This window comes from Nelumbo lutea, chromosome 1 (assembly GCF_056320005.1).
Source record: "Nelumbo lutea isolate HS-2025 chromosome 1, American lotus-T2T, whole genome shotgun sequence".
Classification (NCBI taxonomy): domain Eukaryota; kingdom Viridiplantae; phylum Streptophyta; class Magnoliopsida; order Proteales; family Nelumbonaceae; genus Nelumbo; species Nelumbo lutea.
Window position 1 is genome coordinate 90494021 of NC_142684.1, and position 22842 is coordinate 90516862.

At 38.8% G+C, this 22842-nt stretch overlaps 2 long non-coding RNA genes across 2 annotated transcripts; one reads left to right on the top strand and one right to left on the bottom strand.

Moving 5' to 3' along the window:
- Positions 1–291: 291 nt before the first annotated feature.
- Positions 292–20330, bottom strand: LOC148876076 (uncharacterized). Its single transcript, XR_016099027.1, has 2 exons — positions 20117–20330; positions 292–888 (listed from the first exon to the last, which is right to left on the bottom strand). It is a non-coding gene; the product is annotated as an uncharacterized LOC148876076 (long non-coding RNA).
- Positions 19686–20613, top strand: LOC148876077 (uncharacterized). The gene is made up of 2 exons (XR_016099024.1): positions 19686–19889; positions 19979–20613. It is a non-coding gene; the product is annotated as an uncharacterized LOC148876077 (long non-coding RNA).
- Positions 20614–22842: the final 2229 nt, after the last annotated feature.

A 22842-nucleotide genomic window follows, 5' to 3' on the forward strand; every position in this document is an offset into this window, starting at 1 on the left:
TATGAACAGGGTGGTTGCATTATACATGGGGCCTGCCTTAGCAGCACAAGTACAGGATTAACGTAGTAGGGTATGAACAGGGTCCCATTAGCCGAAGCATCCATGAGCCCAATATGGCATTTGCCTCTTGAACAAAGCAAAAAAGGCCATTACCCAATTTTGGTCCTAGCTATTTGGATTCTTGGGGGGTATCCACTACTTATTGGAATTTTTGCATAAGGCTGTCTCTCTCTCACTCAAACACATGAAGGAAACAAGAAGAAGCAATATTTACGTGGTTCAGCATATTGTGCCTACATCCATGGAGGAACCATGCATATTTTCATTATTTCTGAAACAACTGTTACAGCATATATATATCCTTCTTTGTACAATGACTTTCTCATCACCTTGCCCGGCAGATGGTATTCTTTCCACAGGCAGCTCTCGGATATGTATTGTTTTTAAACACAGTCTGCTCGGGAAGATTGCGGAGATCCAAAACCTTTATGCAATGCCTCTTCTTGGCATTCTCAGCAATTCGGTAACCTTCGTGAAGCTTCCTCTTACTGGCATTGATTTTCTCACTGAGAGCATCACCCACTAGCATGGGTTCCACTGTCTTGGCCGTCTTCGTCTTAATACCATCTTTAGTCTCCTTCGCCTTCACAACATCTTTTGATGCATCCTTCGAAGTAGAATCAACCTTCTTCTCTTTACAGTCTGCGTCTGCTATCACTTTAATCTCCGTTTTGTCATACCCCACAGACTTTGAGCCGCTGCTCTTGTTTTCGACTCCCAATGACAAGATCTTCTCCATCAGTCTCTCCCTTTCCATACCGAACTCCTCCGGACGATCCAGAGCTGCAACCTTGATCGCTCTCTCGATGATGGTGAATATGTCAAAGCCTGTACCACCAAAAAAACCCCGCCAGTATTTCAGTAGACTGGATTCCGACGCCGCCATAACTGTCTAACCCGCAAGAACACAACTAGCAAAACCACAGAAACAATAGCAACCCAGACAACGAATGACTAAGCAGCAAACAATTGGACAAAAACAACATAACAGAGCAATGATTGCTCCGATCGATCAAGCTATTTATAAATCTTCGAAAGACTTAGAATCTGTTTCCAACAGTTCTTCTAAATTTGTCAACTTACTTAGTACGGAAGGTACGGCACCGACTAGAAGTCTTATAACTGAAAACTACCCACAAGATTGTCTCCACATCTCCGCCGTGTATTGAGGACATGTTCCGATGATGATATCATCGTTTCTGATATTATCAGCGGGAGATGTTCTAAATATACGGTGGAGATGTGCTGAGACGTTGTTGTAGGGGCTGATTTGGCCCCCTTTTATTCGTCTCTGCTCACGTGAATTGACACGGTTTTCGTGGATAAATTAATAATTACCTTCTGAGTAATAACAAAAGTATGGCGGTGAATTGGTGAGCTGCCGTGAACTGCCCAACTCTCTCGATACTTCAACAGGAAAGGCCCAACAGCCAAAGTTAACCCCTCAACGGTTTGGGTCAATTATAACCTCGGGCTATGGGTAATTGTTGGTTTTTCTTAGCTTGACTAGTGGCTTGTCCCAGATTCTTTTTTCCTTTGTTTAGCCTAGCAGGGCTAAATTCATTAATAATCCAAACAGAGATCGATTTCAGTCAGGGCAAAGCATGGGGAGATATTCTTAATGTAAGGATGGAAAAGGCGGTTAGAATGGTGCGGTCACAAGTTTGTCCTGTTGGAAGTCGATTTCATCCAAACAGGATACAGCCATAAAAAAGGGACTTGGCATTTAGTATTTAGTATGTTTTAGCATTTAGTATTAATAAGAACCGGGTCAATACTGTGCACGGTTCAACGGGTTAGGTTAGGTTGAGGTTAACCCTATCCCAACCCAATGTGATTTGAGTTCAGGTTAAAATCGAGCTACCCTAATCAGTGTTTTCAAACCTCCATTGACCCGGACGGTCGGGCCATTCAGCATTGGAAGAGTTTAGGCAACCGGTTTTATTTTATCTCAAACCCAGTCCATCCATTCGAATTGAATGGTCGAACTATCAACCCAAAAACCGATGGCTAGAACGGTTCCAATTTTAAGTCGGTTTTCAAAACATCCAATTCTTGTGGTTCTTTTTGCTTCTATAAAAGGGTAAATTACACTTCCTGCTCTCAGTGTGATTAAGAAGAAGAATCACATGAACATTTATTTCTCAAATGCCCATTAATTAGCAAAGCAAGTTTGGTTTGGTGCGGACATTGCTATCCATTCTGTTGTAACTATAGACATGAGCACGGTTGATTGGCTCACAAACCAAATAAAGCTTTTCAAATCAAGATTCATCATTGATATTGATTTACTGAAAGTCATATCTCTTCTATGGGATATCTGGATTGTAAGAAATGCTCTAGTATTCAATAATAGTAGGGGTGCTCATGGTTCAGTTAACCGAATCGTGGGGTTTTTTCTTGGACCGAACCAGTAATACCAATTTTTGGAAAACCGATAACCGAAACCAAACCAAAACCAGTTGGTTAACTGGTTCAGTTCATCATTTTTTTTTATTTTTTATTTTTTATAATATATATTATAAATATATATTTATATATATAATGCATATTTATTGATTTATAATATATATATATATATAATATAATATACATAAATATATATAAAATATATAGAAATATATGTATACTGGTTGGTTCAATTAACTGCCGGTTTTCTATATTGGTTAACCGGAACTGAACTGGTACCTTCGGTTTTTTAAAAACACCGAATCAAAACTAAATCAATCGGTTCAATTAACTGATTTTTCATTTTTTTTTGCTCACCCCTAAATAACACCCCATGGAATCCTCATATCATTATCCAATGCGCCACTAGTTTTGCTCATCAAAACATCATGGTAACTTTATGGATCCTACAAGGAACAGATTGATTCAGCCAATACACTAGATAAAGCCTCCCAATGGCTATCTAAAAGTTAACTTTGATGGAGCCAATTCCTCTCAGAAGTCAAGTGTGAGATTTGTAGTGAGCGACCACGCAAGTTCTCTCATCTTTGCGCGAGCTATTCCTATTAATTCTTCGCTTCCATTTGTTTCTGAAGCCATAGCTCTATTGGAAAGTATTAAATTTGCTATTTCCATGGGATTCTCTCATACCATCTCTGAAGGTGATAATGAAATTGTTATAAATCTCTTGTTGGAGGAAAACTCTCATCCTCCTTGGAATATTTTTATTCTATTATCTAGTTGCAGGAATCTCCTCAATCACCTTGATGGTTCCTCAATTACTTTCACTTCAAGATAATCATGTAGTTCACCACTTAGCTAAATTTGCTCTTACTTGTCAACTTCTTCAAACCTGGTCTTCAACTTATGAGTTTACCTCTTCTGTATTGGACAAGGATGTAACTGAGATTTAAAAGTTGAATGAAGGTGCCTAAGGGCTTTCAAAAAAAAATCTCATTTATTTATACAACAAATGACAACATCCTTTTGGGTAATTGATCCAAGTAAGTTGATATTTCAAAATTTTGATTTATTATGAATAGGGCCCTTGGGTGGCAAATTGTGAGATGCAGCTACGCAGTCCAGGTATAGTGTATAGGGAGAATTGCATTGGCCCATGATCAGACTTGTTGCTTGGCCTGAATTAGAGATCCAGCCCGTCTATTAGAGGGAGGGGCATATTGTATGCCCAATTTTGAGGCATACAATATGGATTTGCCCTAGAACAAGAACCAAATTCCATTATGAATAGAAGAATAAGGATTTCGAGAAGAGAAGAGATCTTCCTTTTTTTTCTATTTTCTCTTTTTTTTACATTAAATAAAACATCAGCTCCATGCTTATTCTTTTTTTTCTTTTACTTACTCTCTATCAAGATTTAAAATATCAAAATGCATCAGCGGTATCAATACCCTCCTGATACGCCCTTACAGTATGTGTTAATTTTGGGGTCTGACCTAGTTCAAGGGTAGATGGGCCTTAAACCGACTCCTTTGAACCAGGCCGATACGCCTTAACCGGCATTTCAGCCTGTATCTATATTTTGAACCTTACTCTCTATTTTTAATTTTATCATAAAAAATCATTATCTTCTTAGTTGCTAATTTTATAGGAGATTACTTTATTAAATACTTATTATATAGTATTAATTTTGAGTATTGAAATTAATATATATGAAATACTATCTTCCTAATATGATGGTTTTCCATGTTGTGGCAGGAAATTTAATTTTCTTAAAAAGAAAATTGCTATTTTTTAATTATATGCTTGTGGAATGGTATGTAAAACTAGGAAAGTGGGGTAAAACTATTTTTTTTCCTTTCATTTTATAGTTATGAAAATATATTGTAGCATCCAATTAAAGCTATGCTTAGTGATTAAGTGATTGTTAAAATAAGCACTTGTTTCCAAATCACTTATTGTGTTTTTTAAGCACTTATTGGGGTGGGGATGGTGAACTACTTTCCCCACATGTGCTTATTTTAGCATAAATGACAATTTTATCCCTCATTTCACCCATACATATAAACAATGTTTTTCACATATTATATTATACATTTCAATGAAACTAGGTACATCACCACCTCGTAACACATGAGAGCCCATGTGGGCCCACACATTGAGTGCGACATGGGCCCAAATATTTAAAAAAGTAATGAATAATAATAATAATAATAATAATAATAATAATAATAATAATAATAAAGCACCACCATTATGCAATGAGAATTTAACAAGCATTTAACTAATTATTAATCACAACAAAATATAAAAAACATCACAAATATTCATTTAAAAAATCAAGAAAATTTGCAAACATTTAACTAATTATTCATACAAAAAATCAAGAAAAAATTATCCAACCACATATTTCAGTGTATTTTTTGCATGATCCTCAACAAAAAAAAAAATCCTACTTATCTATAGCAATCACCACAAGACAATGCACAAAAACCTAACATAAATATTTCGGATTTCATTTATGAAAATTAAAAAAAAATCAATTTCAGCCAAATATTCACCCAAAAAGCGAAAACACAACATCAAACATGGAGGGGTGTTCGTTTAGGCAAACTGACATTCGTTTGTCAGTGTCTGGATGGTGGGTTCTCACCATTAAACACATCCCAAAATAGATCTGAGAACAAAAAAATGCAAGAAGTTTCAGGTGTGAGTACCATGGACTCCATGACCACCATGGCCTAGTTAGGCCTCCAAAGGTCCATGAGAATGGTGGTGAAGAGAGAGGAAGGGAGAGTTGGATGGTTGTAGGTAGAGGAGTAGAGAAGGAACCCTATGATCATAGGGTTATATGGTTGTCCGACGTGGGGGAGAATTATTCCCCTTTTTATAGAGAGGACCCCAAGGCTTGTAAGGAGAATGATATAAAAGGAGACATTTCCTATTAGGAAATGGATCTTTATCTTTATGTCGACTATTAAAGGAGCACCATTGAGATTTCACTATGTGTCTAACGAGATCCTTCAAAGACAAAATTTCTTTTCTCTTGAGGATTTTCGCATGGCACATGTAGGCTATGTCCCCTTACGGGTTTCCTATGGCCACATGTTAAGGACAAGATTTGGGTCTAACTAGCATGCTCAGATGTTTGCTCAATTGCCTTCAAGATGTCTCATCATAGCTTATTGTGACCATAAGGAATGTCGATCTTCTGTAGGTGGGTGTCGCCAGCCTCGAGATCTATCCACTATTCGTTACAACACGGCCTGTCATTTTGTGTCCATCACAAGGTGCTAGTAGTGTATTGGGTTCATCTTAGATTAGTGATATCATTTTATATCCATTACAAGTAGTCTCAGGCGGCGCTCATTACACATCGCATGTCTCAAGAGATGTTTTATGCTCATCGTAGGTCTTGGATGGCCCTCTATGCTCATCGCAAATCCCAGAAGGCATTCCATGCCCATCATACATCCTGAGTGGCTCTATGTGCTTAGGGGTATCAATCAGTTGGTTTTGGGTGGATCCAATTTGATCCAAATCTTATCAAATTGGATTTGGACGATCCATATAATTATTGGATTGGGCCAATCCAAAATAAATTGGTTCATATTCTTATTGGTCTGAATTGGACCTAAGCCAAACTTCCAATAATCCAATCATGAGGACAAACTCTTGTCCAATTTGAAACCAATCAAAATTGAAGCTGACATAAAATCACTTTTGTGAAAGTACTTTTATGAAAGCACTTTTATAAAAGTAATTTTATGAAAAGTACTTTTACAAAAGCACTTTTACAAAAATAATTTTACAAAAGCACTCACAAAAGTGCTTTTACGAAAGCACTTTCACAAAAGCACTTTTATAAAAGTACTTTTACACAAGAACTTTTATAAAAGCACTTTCATGAAAGTACTTTTACGAAAGCACTTTTATGAAAGTACTTATATAAAAGAATTTTTACGAAAAGCACTTTTATGGAAGTACTTTTATGAAAGTACTATAAAAGCATTTTATGAAAAGCACTTTTATGGAAGTACTTTTATGCAAGTACTTTTGTAAAAGCACTTTTACAAAAGTACTTCATAAAAGTACTTTTACGAAAGCATTTTTATAAAACCACTTCTGCGAAAGTACTCAAGTACTTTTACAAAAGCACTTATTTGAAAGTGCTTTTATAAAAGCACTTCTATGAAAAGTATTTTTATAAAAATACCTTTATGAAAGCACTTTTACGAAAACACTTATGAAAGTAATTTTACAAAATCACTTTTATGAAAGCACTTTTATAAAAGCACTTTCATGAAAGTACTTTTACGAAAGCACTTTTATGAAAGTACTTATATAAAAGAATTTTTACGAAAAGCACTTTTATGGAAGTACTTTTATGAAAGTACTATAAAAGCATTTTATGAAAAGCACTTTTATGGAAGTACTTTTATGCAAGTACTTTTGTAAAAGCACTTTTACAAAAGTACTTCATAAAAGTACTTTTACGAAAGCATTTTTATAAAACCACTTCTGCGAAAGTACTCAAGTACTTTTACAAAAGCACTTATTTGAAAGTGCTTTTATAAAAGCACTTCTATGAAAAGTATTTTTATAAAAATACCTTTATGAAAGCACTTTTACGAAAACACTTATGAAAGTAATTTTACAAAATCACTTTTATGAAAGCACTTTATAAAAGTACTTTGTCAATGCCAAAAGGGTATATTTTTGTAATTTTTAATTTTTTTATTTAAATATATTTTTTATAATTTTTATATGTTCTGTTTTTTATATATAATTTTTTATATTTCATTCGATTTGGATTGGATCCAATCCTATCCAAATAGTCCTTGTGACTTCTATTTGACAGGACAAAAATAATTGTACAACATGCTAACTAATCATCTCTTTTAAGAATTGATTCTCCAACTAGGATAGTTATAGAATTGGTACCATTTGACCTATTTTTTTAGGATCAATTTATTCAAAATCATATATTATTTGATCACAATTGTCCATTTACTGTACTAAAACCTAACAACGATCTACCCACATTCTCTTTTGTACATACATACATGTATATATCCCAACTTATTCCAACTTTTTAATACCTTTGTAAGATGGTGTGTCAAATGGAAAAATGAAAATTTGCTATTCTATAACCCGCTTTCACACTGATGGTGTATATTATGACTTTGCCCACAAGTTAGGCCAATTTCAACTTCTTGTAACCCACTTTCACACGATGGACCAAAAAAACAAAACAAATTCTCATTATCTCCTCTCTTTGTCCCTTCAAATAATGATGTTGATGATGATGATAATATGAGTAATTATAAAGAAGAAAAGCCTCACGAGTACATGATTTTGACTACCATGGCTATTGATTGTTGGCTCTTGGTGTCCATGTGGCTCAATTAATAAAGCGTTTATTTGTCATAGTTGTCGTTGCTCCAGAAAATAGCGTTACATCAGAAAAAACGGTGTTTTAGGAAATGGGCATTTGTTTGGAACTATTTTATATAAAAAACAGTGCTCTAAGTCATGCCTTGAAAATCGTAAAGGCATGGCTTGGAGCAACACCGAATTTGGTATTTCCTGGAGTTGCAGCTTGTTGCTGCCAACAGGGATGTGAGGTGGCAGTGATGTGGCACTAGATTTTTTGTAGCATTGGTACCAAATAGAAAAAATTGATATTGCTCTAGAAAACGTCCTACCTGATAGCAACGATTCCAAACAAAAAAGATACCATTTTCTCAGAAAATGATACTTCCAACCCATACATCAGCAGCACCATTGCTGTATTTACAGCATCGATGACAAACATATACAAAATAGTCAATCATCCACATAGCCTATTACACGTCATCTGTTGACAATAACCTTTCTGCTGGGGTGTTTCTTTTAGCGCAGATCAGGTCCCAATAAAGAGCCATAACAAGTCACTCACATCGAGAACATCTTGCCATGAAAGACAAGGGGATGTGTGGCTGTACTAACCAGGTGGGATCAATTTGAACTCCATTTCTTTTTTATTGACATGGGGGAACTCTTAGGAGAAACATGGCTAATTTAATCAATCTTGATTTATTTTCTCTTCAAACATGGATATCAAAATATAAGTTAATGGAAATGCATGTTAGGGAGTTCAATGGATGCCAAGCAATATTTGTCTTACCAAATAAGTAGAGTGTGTGTCCCATTCCTAATGTAAGAAGAGGAGTTAAGCATCAAATCTTGAGAAATTATACTATGGTATTTGAAATGCATGATCCAATACTCCCTTAGTTCCTAGAGCATATTAGTCGAATTTGATAGCTGTTAACCAATCGTTTTTCTCCACACTAGTTATAAATACATGTGAGAGATCCAAGTGATTTTGGATCATTTGCACTTTATGGCTATTATAGAGCAAATCGATTAGTCCCACAACTAGTTAAACAACCATCAATTTCAATTAATCTTTTCTCTGTGGGTACTACTAACGTGTGAAAAAGTAGGTTTTCACACAAGAAAGGAGAAACGACAACCTTCATGGGAATTAGGTCATAAAGTGGGATGCATGCAAAGAGTTGTGTGGCTCACAATTCATTTCTTGGCATATGATGTACCTATAAGGATCATTTTTTTAACAGGTAAAGTAAAATTTCATTGATTATAAGAGGTTGTAGATGAGAGTGTACTTACAAGAACTTTACGCCCCCCAAAAAAGTTTATATTCAAAACAGGAGAAGACAATGTATCATTTCTAAAAACATGATGTATAGATAGATGTCAGCACCTAATTTTTACTCATTTTGCCACCTGAACCCTTAATTTATCATGAACACCCAATTAGAACATTCCGATCACTTTAAAACACTAAAAATCCTAAAGAACCCAAGTTTCAGCTCAAAAACCCTCAAATCCACCATTAAATTTGTCCAATACCAATCTAATGGCCCCAATCAACACCCATCTGCACCCTAATTCTCATATCAAACACCACCATTAAACCACAAACAACCCAAAATACCTACCCACAAATTTCAGATCAAGATTCTTCCATTTACCCTCTCATCAAGCAAAGATTCCATTTCGAGTCATCTCATTATCCTAAAACACCCATAACCTAGATTATTTCGATCTTAACACATCCGAACCAATCAAACCAAACCATTAGACCCCGTACATAACAAAACACCTGCCCATAAAAGTTTTAACCCAAAATTCTCCCATTTACCCTTCCATCAAACCAAGATTTCGTTTTAGATCCACTTGTTGACCCAAATTCCTACAATCTTGACCTCCTGAACCAATCAAACATTACCGGTAGACCCTAGATACGTTAAATTAGGGTCTACCGGTTGACTGCACCAATACCCTTCAAAATCTACCCAATCTGGGCCTAGTTGGGCCAATTTGACCCAACCATTCAACTCAGAACATCCAAAAACCCCACCCTTCCAAATTTCAAATGAAAATACCCCTATTTGCCTTTTTATCATAAAAGATTCCATTTTGGCCAATCTCATTGGCCCACACATACAAAACCCCACTCTATGCCCAGACCCATCTCAGCCCTCTAATCTCTGACCCCAAAATCCCAACCATCCATCAGAGAAACCTAGTTTAACCCCATGAACCCAGTTTTATCCAAGTTTTCAGAAATTACAAAATTATCCTAAAATAACATGAAATTTACAAAAATGCCCTCGTAGCTCATTATAAATTTAAGGATAAATTTCTTAAACTACCCTTATGGTTTAGCTAATTGACTAAGTGTACCCTTACTGTTTAAAAATTGACTAACACTATCCTCACTATTTCTGACAACATTAAAAAGATGCTTTTACCCTTTATTCTTTTTCAAATTTTCAAAATAAAACAAGGTAAAGGGGAAAGAATAACATCCCTTAAAGACTTTAGAAACTGGATCATGGGAGATGAAGTCGAGTCTAAGGCAAACGACGGAGATCCATTCTCCGGGGATGATGACAAAGGGGGTGAATTTGAATTCGATGTGGTTGTGGAAACCCGCAAACCGAGCTTTCCAATAGAAAAACCATCAAAACCATTGCTCTCGAATAGAAAAACCAACAAAAGCAGCTTCACAACATCTACAACGTTTACAGATCCACCGGAGGCAGCATGGTGGAGAATAGTGCTCTTATTCGGGCCACAGTAATGATTTATATCAGCCTCGGACAGAGCAAGGATTAGCTTGAAGACATCAATACTACCATAAGTTACAACAACCATCAAAGGAGTTTTGTGCTTAAGGACTATCTACTTCGAGCCCTTCTGGCGAACATACCAAAGACCAATCTCATTGATAAAAGAGGCATCACTCTCCAATGAACGCTTGAAGCCTTCAACACAATTGTTAGCCATGAGCTCAAGTAAACTCTAGAAAGAATCTTTGGTTTCTACAGTCAAGTGATTCATGCTTTTCATGGGGGTTTTTCTTTCTTTAGAGGATGAGGAGAAGATGGCAAGAATGAGGTGACTTTAAGCCATGATCAAGCACTCCATTAACTTCATAGATCTCTCTTTTGTTCCAATAAAAACAGTGTTCACATTGTCACTACCATTTGAATGTGATCAACTCACTACAGGAATAGAACTCCCACTACTATGGATAATACCATCGATCGAAAGAGCGAGAGCAGTCCACTAAAAATGAATTTAAAATTTGTGACTTCCGAATCCTCAAATCTGAACAAAAGAACTCCAAAAACGAGATCCTTTATGGGGTTCGATTAGAAGTTAATGAAGATCCCCCTCTGCAAAACCCTTGTTTGCATTTAGAAAAAATCGGATGACTCCGATTGGATTCTTCTTCAAACTTTATCAATCGCGGCCTTTTCCTCTTTGATGCTATAGATGCTCATCAAACCAAGAGTGCCATTGTTAGCCCTAGAAGGAGAGGAGTTGGGTTTTGGATGAAGCGGTCGTCATGGAAGATAACTGGGCTTAGCAGCTTCACACGACTTACTTTTTGTAGCTAAACACTAAAAGTGTTATGAGCTTATGAATACCACTGCCTGCAACAGGGTTTCTGACAGCGAGAGGAAAGAAGCTGTCGATGGCGGTCTAACTAGAGCGGTGAACAATAAAGAAAGAGGGAGGGAGAGGACTGAATCCATCAGGAAAAAGAAGGGGAGAGAGAAAGAGGGGGAGGAGGTGGAGGGTAAAATTGGATTTTAAAAAATATATATAACGTGCGAATGAGTTCTGATGGAATATTAAAGGGTATAATTAGTCAATTAGCTTAAACCATAAGGGTACTTTAAGAAATTTACCCTAAATTTAATCGAAGATCGGATTTGCCTTAATCTCAAAGTTCACTATTCACGGCTACTATTCATCTTCTCCTTCTTCGAACCAAAACTAGAGGTAGCGACAATCTCCTTTTCCCCACCTCCGGTCATATTTCCCCTATATCACGCTCTTTCTTTCTCTCTCTTCTTCCTTTAGTTCTTTCTTTTTCTTCTACTTTTCAAATCCCCAAAGACACTATTCACCTTCATCTTCCCTGCAATTGAATCGAATCAAAGGCGATGAACGAGTTGTGACTTCCCCTTCCCTGATCTTTCTTTCCCTCTCTTAATTTCCCTTCTTGCACATTTTCTTTTTCTTCCTCTTCTTCTTTTCTCCTTCTCTCTTTTATTTTATTTTCCTTTTCCAATCGTCACTACTACTCTCGGCAACAGCAATCTATTTTCTTTGCACTATTTCTCTCTTCTATATCAATTATTCTCTCTCATTTTCTACTTGTCTCTCTCTTCTACACACACCATCTTTCTTTTCTCTATATTAATCTTTTACTCAGCACCGTTCCTGACTGCACCTAGGAATTTCTCCTACCTTTGCAACTGGTTGCAGCGCCAAGCTTAAACCCAACTAGTGACCACTTAATTCCCTTTTCTTACTCCCCCTCCATTTTCATCGCCGACCCCTCGACCTCCAACTTCTCATCATCAGAATCCGACCGTATACCCTATTTTCTTATCTCTACCATCAGCCGAACAAATCAGCAGTAGTGTGCATATGCATTGGTACCTATCTCCAAAACATGAACGTGGAAACTAGCAGCTAGATCTCTCCATTGCCATGAAGGATGTTAGGAGCGGCAGACTCCTAGTCCCCTGTTCCATTTTCCTTACTAGTTGAATAGATTTACAGTCATGGTAGTTCAAACGTTCCCTCTCGGTTCCAAACACGATCTCCCATTCAATATAGCGTTGCTTCTCATCGATCTCCTAACTGCAGCTCTGATAGCCATTTGTCATTCAAAGGAGACAGCCCCATATCAAATCAGCTCTAGTATCCCGTATCATCATTAGGTTTCAGGCCAAAACCCCGAATCAGGTAAGCTCCAACTTCAGTAATTTCTTTCTCTTTAGTTTTGTTAAACTATTTTTATTACACTCCTGCGATGCTCAGGATCTGAGGAGAGGGAAAGCGGGCAAAGCCGGTGATGAAGTTCCATTGAACTAGCTCTCTTAAGCTTTGGACTCCTACCCAGTCCTGTTACAGTTTTTCTTCCTATGTAGTGATCATATTGTGGTTTTGCTCTTCATCTGCTTGTTGTATAAAATAAATATAGAAATAATATCCCATAAGAAAATAAGAAAAATTAAATAATTGATAAGATCCAATAAAAATAAAAAATAAGAGAAAAGAATTAAAAATAAGATAATAATAAAAAATAAAAAAATATAAAACAAAATGGTTAAAAAAATAGAATAACAAAACTAAATAATAAAATGAAATCATAAAAATGAAAATAGGTAGAATTGACTTTCGTGTTGGTTTTATTCATGTGATTTGCTTTATTTAGTTATCTTTTTTTGTTTAACCCCTTCCCTCTTCCATTCGAGTCTTACCTAGACTATTTAGTCAGTGCCTTGGGTTTTGGAGTCACTATTAAAATGAAAATGTCTTTCAAAACCATTCTCGGAGGTCCGATCACCTCCATTTCCATAAGCGAGTCATTTTTCTGACGCTCACAATAGACAACCAACTCCTTAACATCCCATTGATCATCATAGAATCTTGTGAAGCTTTTTTCTCAAAAATCCTCAAGTTCCTTTTTGTCTAAATGGCCCACAAGACAACTAAAGGAACTACTGACCAATATGCTCTTCCTTTCCTTGACAAGCTTTGAATACCCCATTCTAGCAAAAGGTCCTTGACTGAGGAAGGAAAACACCAATGCAAGTTCGAAGCTCTTGAAAAGTGGCACCACACAATTGAGATGAAGCTACAATAAAGGAACAAGTGGCTTATTGATTCATCCTCCCTACTATAGAACACACACAATCCATCCTAGATAGGATGCCCCTTCCTCAATAGCATGTCCTCAGTTAAACATTTCTCTAGCACTACCACCCATGTAAAGAATTTCACCTTAGAGAGAGGCATTGAAACCCAGATAGCCTTGCTAGGAAAATGGTTCCTTGAGGCACCAACCAGGCCTTTGTAAAAGGACTTAACTGAGAAGACCCCTGTGGGGGTCCACTTCCAAAGTCTTGAATCCTAATTCTGCACCTCCAGAGGTTAAATTGAACTTGCAGTAGAGCTAACAAATCAGAGATTTGATTAATCTTTCAATCATTGAAATCCCTTCTAAACGAAGGCCTCCAGCAAATTGAACCACCATTCACTTCATAGCAATCTACCACCCAAGCCAACTTAATTGTTGTTTGTTATGCTATACAAAGAGGGGAATCTATCTTTTAAAGTGAAATCACCACATCAAGAGCCCAACCCAAACCTCACCTTCCATCCATCCCCTACTTTGAACAACAGCTCCCCATTAAAATTACTTAAAGCATTAGATATGCTTTTCAACAAACTACAACCATATGTAGATAGAGGCAGATATGTATCCCATTCATTTCTACTCAAACCAAACTTACTTAGCTCTGATTTTCCTCCACAAATTATTTGTTTGCAAAGGAAACCTCTAGAGCCACCAACCAAAAGAGCTTTGTTGAACAAATTGACCTTTCTTAACCCCAAACCTCTAAGCGACACAGGTTTCTAGACCTAATCCCAGTTTAAAAAGTGATACTTGGATGAGTCCTTCGCCTTCCAACCACTCCATAGAAAGTTTCCCATTCTCCTTTCTATCTAGTCAACTACTTTAGTAGGAATGAAAAGAACAAACATGTAATAAGTTGGAAGACTAGCTAGTACACTTTTAATTAGTGTTACATTTCCACCCTCAGATAGATACATGACCTTCCAAGAGGCTAGTTTCGAATCAACTTTCTCTATAACTAGAATCCACATGGCTTTTGAAAAGCACTTGGCCCCGAGGGGCAGTCCCAAGTACTTAGAGGGGAGGTGACCCATTTTGCAGCCTAAAAGGCTTGCCAAATCAACTACATTATTGACTTCCCCTACTACCATTAACTCATTCTTAGCCATATTTACTTTTAAGCCAAACACCACCTCAAACTAACACAACAGAAGCTTCAAGGATTGTCCGTTTCCTCTTAACTCTTATCTCTTAAGAGGAATATTACAACTTTAAGAGAAAAATCAGATGTTTGTTTCCTCTTATCTCTTATCTCTTAAAGGGGAATCTTATAACTTTTTGTTTTCCAATGATACCCTTAAAACATAAACAACAATTTTCATATATGGGGTTAAAATGGATATTTGAAAATTTTCAGAACTCAAAATTCAGAATTCAGAACAACATTCTTTGTATTCATAGTTCAGAGGAAGCTCAACAATAGAAATATACCTCTTAATGTAATTATTGCAGTTTTAGAAGTCAAACGCCAGAGCAAATGAACAAGCCCCGGTATTGATTACCTAGTCTAAAGAGGCATTACAAAAGAAAAGTGTATCATCAACAAATCACATAATAGAGATTTTTGTACCATGGTTATTGACCTTGAAACCTTCAACATACCCTACCTCAGTAGCCTTAGCAGTTAGCCTGCTTAAGCCTTCTGATGGTGCGCAATCCAGATGGTCTTAGCTATCAATGACCTTGCCTCCGACTAGAGCAACAGGGAACCTGAAATGGAGAAGACGAGGAATCTTCAGGGAGGAACCCAGTGAGATTGCTCCAAAGCTCAAGTTAGTATTCTCTTGAAGGCAAGATAAAACCAGATGGCGCAAAGTTCACATACCTTGTTGTTGGGGGGTAGGGAGCCTTTTATAACCACTTCACGCACTCACTCTGAGGCTTCCGTTAGGTCGGGTATGATTACTTTTGTGCTTCTTCCAGTTCGGGTGTCATCCCTTCTGTTGGGACAAAACCGCCACTACTCCTTGTCAGAGTCGTCTCTGTAACTGGAGATGGCAGTGGCAGGTGGTGGTGGCAAGTGGCCGTTTGAAGTGCAGCGTCAGATCCCAAGTCAGTCAGGTGCACTGCCCTTGGATACGGGCTTCCTCGGTTTCAGGCATGGTACAGTTGTTCAGTTCGACATCCTGTAGGTGAAGTGCTAGAGTGGTGAGCGAGTGGAAGTCTTGAGTTCGGATAGAGGTGTGCCTCGAACTGCCATGCGGCAGGCCAGTTCGGGTTATTGCCCTTTGTGTTCGTAAGGTTCAGGGCCTAAGGGAGAGCTCGGGCTCCTTGTAGGGAGTTCAGGCTCCTCATAGGGAGTTTGGACTGCTGGTTCCCCCTTTCAAAGTTTGCACCTCGAGTGTGCTGTTGTGCCGAGCTATTGCTTTTGCCACGTGTTGAGTGATTACGAGGTCGGGCCAAATCTTTCTTCATCAATTGCCCCCCACTCCTCGTGCTAAGGGACTTGCCCTAGAGCGGGGAGTTCGCGAAGTGGTGGGTGGATTTGTCCCGTACTTCAAATTGTTTGACTGATAGCGCGAAGTGCGCATTCGTCAGGATTTTTTTGGGTTTCTCAAGCGCCAAAGAGACGGGAATCGCGACAATTTGTCTAAAAATGCTGACAAACATGACGACGTGCGCTTATTTCAAATTTCAAAAAGCGCACCACTGGGAGACATGACAGCGAGTCTTTTCAAATTTGAAAAAATGCGTTGTTGCCGCTTTTAATGCGAGGAGACGTGCACTAGTGTTCTATCAATTTCAGAAAGACGTGCGCCGGTGTTCTGTCAGTTTCAGAAAGACGTGCGTCAATCACGTCTCAGTCTCAGAGGATGTGTGGTCAGCGCGACTGCGAGCCGTCAAATTGGCTTTGATCTGCGCTGTTGGTTCTCAATCACTGTGGGTATAAATAGTGGGGAACCCCAGTCGCTTTCTCACTTCTGCGCTTTGCTTCTTGAGCTCGCGCCCAAGCTTTTAGTTCGCTCTCAGGATTTTAGCTCGTGTTCTAGTTCCCGTGGTCTGTTCAAGCCTTGTTCCGAGTAAGTACTTTTCTGGAATCCATCTTTTCTCTTCGATGTCTAGCTCGGATAGCTCAGACGGTTCTTCAAGTGGGTCAGATGTAGGTTCTACGAACCAAGTTGCATCCCCTGGTGGTCCTAGCGAACCGGAGGTAGAGCTCGAGGAAGAGCTCGAACCCGTAGGCCGAGTCACCTCGGGTACTTTGCCGTCCACCTCTTGTCGAGGTCAAACGTTAGACAGGTTTGGTCCCTTGACCATGACGCCTGAGGGGCTCTAATCCCTTATTACCTATTACAACTTGCCTGAGGAGTATGCCCACTTCATACCTTCGGGCAGTTTCTCTTAGGAGCACGATCCTGATGAGATCGTGATATTCCGGGAGCAACTCGCTGCGGGGTTGCGCCTACCTTTTCACCCTCTCCTTGTCGAGGTCATGAACTACTTCAGCGTTACTGTCGGCCAGCTTCACCCGAACTCCATTCGTAACTTGGTGGGGACAATCTCCCTATTTTGCGAACAGGGCTTTTCTTTAGACTTGGAGATCTTCTCTTCCATTTTGATGCTTAAGAAGCAAGCGGGTCCGCTTTCCGGGCATAGGCGGGCGTATTACCTGTCTCCTCGCCCGGGCTTTAAGCTTTTACATGAACTTCCCAACAAGGTCTCGACATGGAAGCGGGACTACTTCGGGGTGCGAAGTGTACTGAGGTGGCCATTTCAGACCAGGTGGGGAATGGCCGCCTCTGACTCCGATGTTACGCTTGATAAAGAGACGGTGAAGGGCCTCAGGCAATGGGCACAGCTTGGGCTAAAATTCCATCAGTATCTGACGGAGGCCAAGCTCATTGCACCCAGCCTGAGTTCGGGTAGGTTCCTTGCTCATAAGTTTCTTGTTTTGCTTTGTTCTTTTGTTTTTTCTGATGCCGATTTCTTTTTTTTTTTTTCAAGTGTGGTGGACTCAGAAAGGACTCGTGATGGGCACCTGTTTCAAGGCATGAAGAGGAGGAAGCGAGTCACCAAGCGAACTCGTGTCGAGCTGCCTCAAGATGCAGAGCCCGAGGTACCAGACTACCTATCAGAGGATCCGCCCAGGGAGCCCGAGGTGGCTCCTCCAATGCAAGAAGCGGCAGGGGCCTCTTATGTTGAGATTACTTACACGGGGGCTCCCGTGAGCTCCTGCCTACTCTGATGCTCCCGCTTACTCTGGGTCCGCTTATACGCGAGCTGGGCCCTCAGGCTCGGGAGCCCAAGGGGAATTCAGGAGCGTATTGTCGCCGAACTATGCTCTTCAAAAGAGTAGGGAGGCCACCTTCCCCAAGGAGGTCGCGGCATGGACCGATTTTCCTTTGAACCAGGTCGCCTGTCGTGTTGCCACTTATGCCATGGTGGTGAGTCAGATTTCTTGTTGGGCTTCTTTGCTTCTATCCCTCTTTCTGTCGTTCTCTTAATCACTTGTTCTTTCCTTTTGGTAGGTGAACTCTTCTATCCATGCCTTGGCGGCCCAAGTGGAGAGGAGCTCGAGGCAGGCGCGAGTTGCTGAAGAGGCTTTCCGTGCTGTCGAGGCGACTTCCCGAGCTACTGAGGTGGCTGTTCATGCTGCTGAGGCGGCTGCTCGCGCTGCTATGGCCAGGTAGGTGAGGTCTCAGAGAGATGTCGAGGCCATGGGGGTTGTTGTGAAGCACATGGCGGACCTGAAGCAGGATCTGCAACATCAAGTTGAATAACTTCAGGAGGATATTAGGGAGATGACGCAGATCTTTTCTCAAGGCATCGAAGATGCCAAGAAGAAGGCCGTCGATGAGTACATCACCTCGCCGCGCTTTGATGACCTAATGGTGGACTTGTACAAAAGGGGTTTTAAACTGAGCCAGTGGATGATCCGGAACACGTATCCCAAGCTTGATATCAGTGCTATATCCACTTCGCGCATAACTTAGGAGATGGCCAACGCTGCTGATGGTGAGCCAGATACTGAGGGCGAGGCAGGACCTTCGGGTATCATTGAAGTGGCTTCTGATAATGAAGAAGTAGCTCCGGGCTTATGAAATGTAAATTATTTTTTTGAAATGTACACTCCCTTATTTTGAAATGGAATGACTTTTCTTTTGGTCAAGTGTTGGTTGTTCTTTCTCCCGAACTGACCATATGCCCGATCTGTTTCTTGCTCAGGTTATTGCACTCGCACGGCCTGTTTTGATGTTTAATACTTAGTCTCTAAGATGCCAATGTCCCTATTAGTTCGTTGTTTCTGCTTCGCCTGAGCCTTTAGCCGACACTTTTCTTTGCTTGCCTCTGCCGAGGTTCCTTCGTTAGCTCGGTATTCAATTCCTTAGGCTCTGGTAGCGATTTTGTCTAATTCGCTTGGTGGTCTATAGGTAGTATCGCCTTAAGTTGATGATGTTCCACGCTCGAGGTATTTGTTTTCCCTCTAAGTTTTCGAGCTCATATGCCCTCCCAACCGCTCTCTTTACTCTGTAGGGCCTTTCCCAATTTGGTCCAAGTTTGTCCGTGCCGGGTTCGGGTACCATGATCTTACGGAGAACCAGGTCACCGACGCGAAAGCTCTACTTCTTTACTCTGGCATTGTAGTACCGAGCTACTTTTTGTTGGTAGGCCGCTGTCCGGATTTGCGCGATGTCTCTTACCTCATCCAGTAAGTCGAGGTTAGTGCATAACTCGTCTCCGTTTGTCTGATCGTTATATACTTCTAATCGCAGTGTAGGTATTTCAATTTCCGCTAGGATTACCACTTCAATGCCGTAAGTGAGGTTAAAGAGGTCTCTCCCGTCTGACCATCTCTTGATTTTATATAAAAATCCTAAATATTAAACCCTACACCCTAAACTTGGAGTTCGAATCTACCCTCCACAAAGTTGCGCCCCAAAAACATTCCACGGCATCACAAGACATCGTGTGTTTTTCCACACGCGGATGCTTCTGCCTCGCCCAATAGCTCCCATTTCACCCAAAAAGTGAGTACAATTCCTCTCACTCCTCTCTTTGAATCTCAGTCTCCTCGAACTCTCGACTCGTGCTCTCTAAAACCGGCCAGAGGCCCAGAGTTTGCCGAGTTGAGTTCCCTCTTTCGACTCCGACGATCATTCTGGAAGATACACCGGAGGTACATCTCCCTTTTTACTCTCAGTTCTGACATTCTAGATCTGTTTTTCTCAGTTTTTTTAACTTGTTTTTTTTTTTTTTTTGCAATAGGAAAAACGCAGAAAGTGCGTACTCCTTGTTCCGGTAGATACAGGTGCGGATGGGGCGATCTTAGTTTCAGAGAGCGTAGGTCGAGATAGAGGAGTGAAAGACTGAGATTATAACTAAGAGTAAAGAGGGGAAACATACCTCTGGTGTATCTTTTGGAACAATCATTGGTGTCGAAAAAGGGAACTCAAATTCGATAAGCTCCGCGGGTTTCAAGAGCACATGTCGAGAGTTTGAGTAAGAGGCTGAGATTCAAGAGAGAGGAGCTCACTTTTTGGGCGAAATGAGAGCCAACGAGATGAGCTAATGGCATGAGGCAGAGGCGCCTCCGTGTGGGAGGACGCACGACGTCTTTGAGTGAGGGAGACCTAAACCCTAAACTCTTAAATTTATAAACTCTAACCTTAAAAAAGTCTAAATTGCATTTGGTCGGAAACAATTCCTCAGCCAATAATTTCTCATGTATATGTGGCAAATTGCGTACAACATTGCTTACTAATAAAAAAAATACTAGCATATCTCCATATAAAACATTTCATGGTTCCTAAATGGTCATGGGGAATCTCCAAGTTGACCATAATCTGGGGTGTATGAAGTCTTCCCCAAAAGGTGGCCAATACAATGGAATTATTTCTATCTAATAATAAGATTGCCTAGCTCGAAGCTTGATCTGGCCTATGGACATGTTTTCATTGCGTCCTTTTTCATCTTTCTTTCTATTATACGTATATACATGAAATTCATACTGACTTCTGATTTGATATTACTATACATCAAATGTCCACCGTCAATGCCTTTATTTCATGGTTAATTTGTTAGAGAATCCAAGAATTAAGGTATCGATAGGATATTCCTGATATGGAGTGTATTGTATTTGTATCCATGATCATGGATATAAGATACACTACAACTAAATACATATTTTATAAGTCTTGCGTATCGGTACAATATGCCTCTGCATTGAGTTGTATCGCATTGTATTAGTGGATACTGTCTAATGCACATTGTTGCAGAGGCGTATCCGTGTCTAGTTTGACAAAATTGTACATTGAGTACTTTTGGATTGTTTTTCATCTTTAATACAAGTTAAAAAATAGTATTATGAAAACTGAAATAAATAATTTAAAATTTAATTTTTCCAAAAAATTTATAAAAACTAAAAATTATAAAAATAATATATTTTATCTACCTTAGATGATTTATATATTTTATTTTACACATAATTATGTGTTAAAAATGAAACATAGTTATTCTTTGAAAAAATAGTTATTATATAAAAATACTAAATAAATAAAATTTCCCAACAAAATTAATGGAAAACAGAAAACTATAATTATAAAAACTGAAATGAATAATTTAAGATTCAATTTTCCCAAAAGATTTAATAAAAACTGAAATTTAAATGTAATTTATTTTATCTACCTTAAATGACTTATTTTTTTATTTTACAATTATGTGTACAATAAAAACATTATATGTTAAAAATGAAAACATATTTATTATTTTAAAAAATAGTTGTTATTTAAATAAAATACTAAATTAATAAATATTCCCAAAAATTAATAAAAAATGAAAATTATAATTATAAAATTGAAAGAATGATAATTATTGTAGAATGCTTGAATGTTCTAGAGTATCGGTATTCTTTATTGTAATATTTCTCTTCATATAACCTGTTGAGGTATGTATTTCTCATGTCTTTATATCTTATTCATAGATGATTCAGCTTTTGGTTTAGTATTATTAATGTATTAATTATGTGGTTTGAATGCATTTCACTAACGTATCCAAGTATTTTTTTATCTTTCGTTCATATCCATACATTTCCAAAATGTATCTACATCCGACTTATTCCATATTTTTCTGTTCACTTCATGCATTCTATATTATAGTACAACAGAAAGACTATTATGAAGTGACATGTCATTACTTAGGAGGTTCCTGCGTGCAAACTTGAGCCTGAGAATACAAGGCCCAACAAGCCTATATGTTGTATACGAGGGATTTTGAAGATGGGCCAGATCCCAATTACCCTCCCACTCGAGATGAGACCATATAGAACTTCCATTTTATCAGGTTCTCCAGAGAGCTGAAATTAACAGGATGGTGAATGAGCTCTTGGTCTTGGATAAGCAGCTGATACAAGTCAGTTCTAGCCCATATTCCTCTCCCATCCTCCTAGTTAAGAAAAAAGACAGGACCTCAACTGAGCCACTGATGAGGGTGAAGGTGAACCTAACTCGAACCAACCACCTAAACGCATTGCCACTCAGGCTTATTACCACAAGACCTTTAGACCGCATCAGCCTAAATTGTCAGAATTTGTTATAAGCACTGCAACTAGTTGTAATGGATGGAGCATAATGAATGGAGAGCAAGGAGAACTCACCCTAATTTCTTTTCTCCTTATTTTCTGAAGAAGCACCTGTGTTGGACAGTGCCCAACATCATATAACTACCAATGCATTTCAAAGAGAAAAGAATGCATGCCATGTCCTATATGCTATATATAATTGAAAATGATGAGAGGCGAGGTTCAAGTCTGTTATTTGTATTATGTTCCTCTAGGTGAGGAGGCAAATACTCATAAGTTGAGCTTGGCTTGGAATGGTAAAGCCACGACACATTTGAGAAATGTTTTTATATTCAACGGAAGGATTTGCGTTTGGCTCTAAGTTTGTGAACAACAGTCATTATGACGACTTGCTAACACTACCTTATTGAAACAAGGGGGAATTTTTCTTCCATTCAAGTTCAAGATTACTTGAGTTGTGAGGGAAGTAAACCCTGCACTAGATAATATGGCTAGACCGTGTTCTCAGTAAATGCATAAGACAATGGGATTTCTTTTTCTAACTGCCAATGAA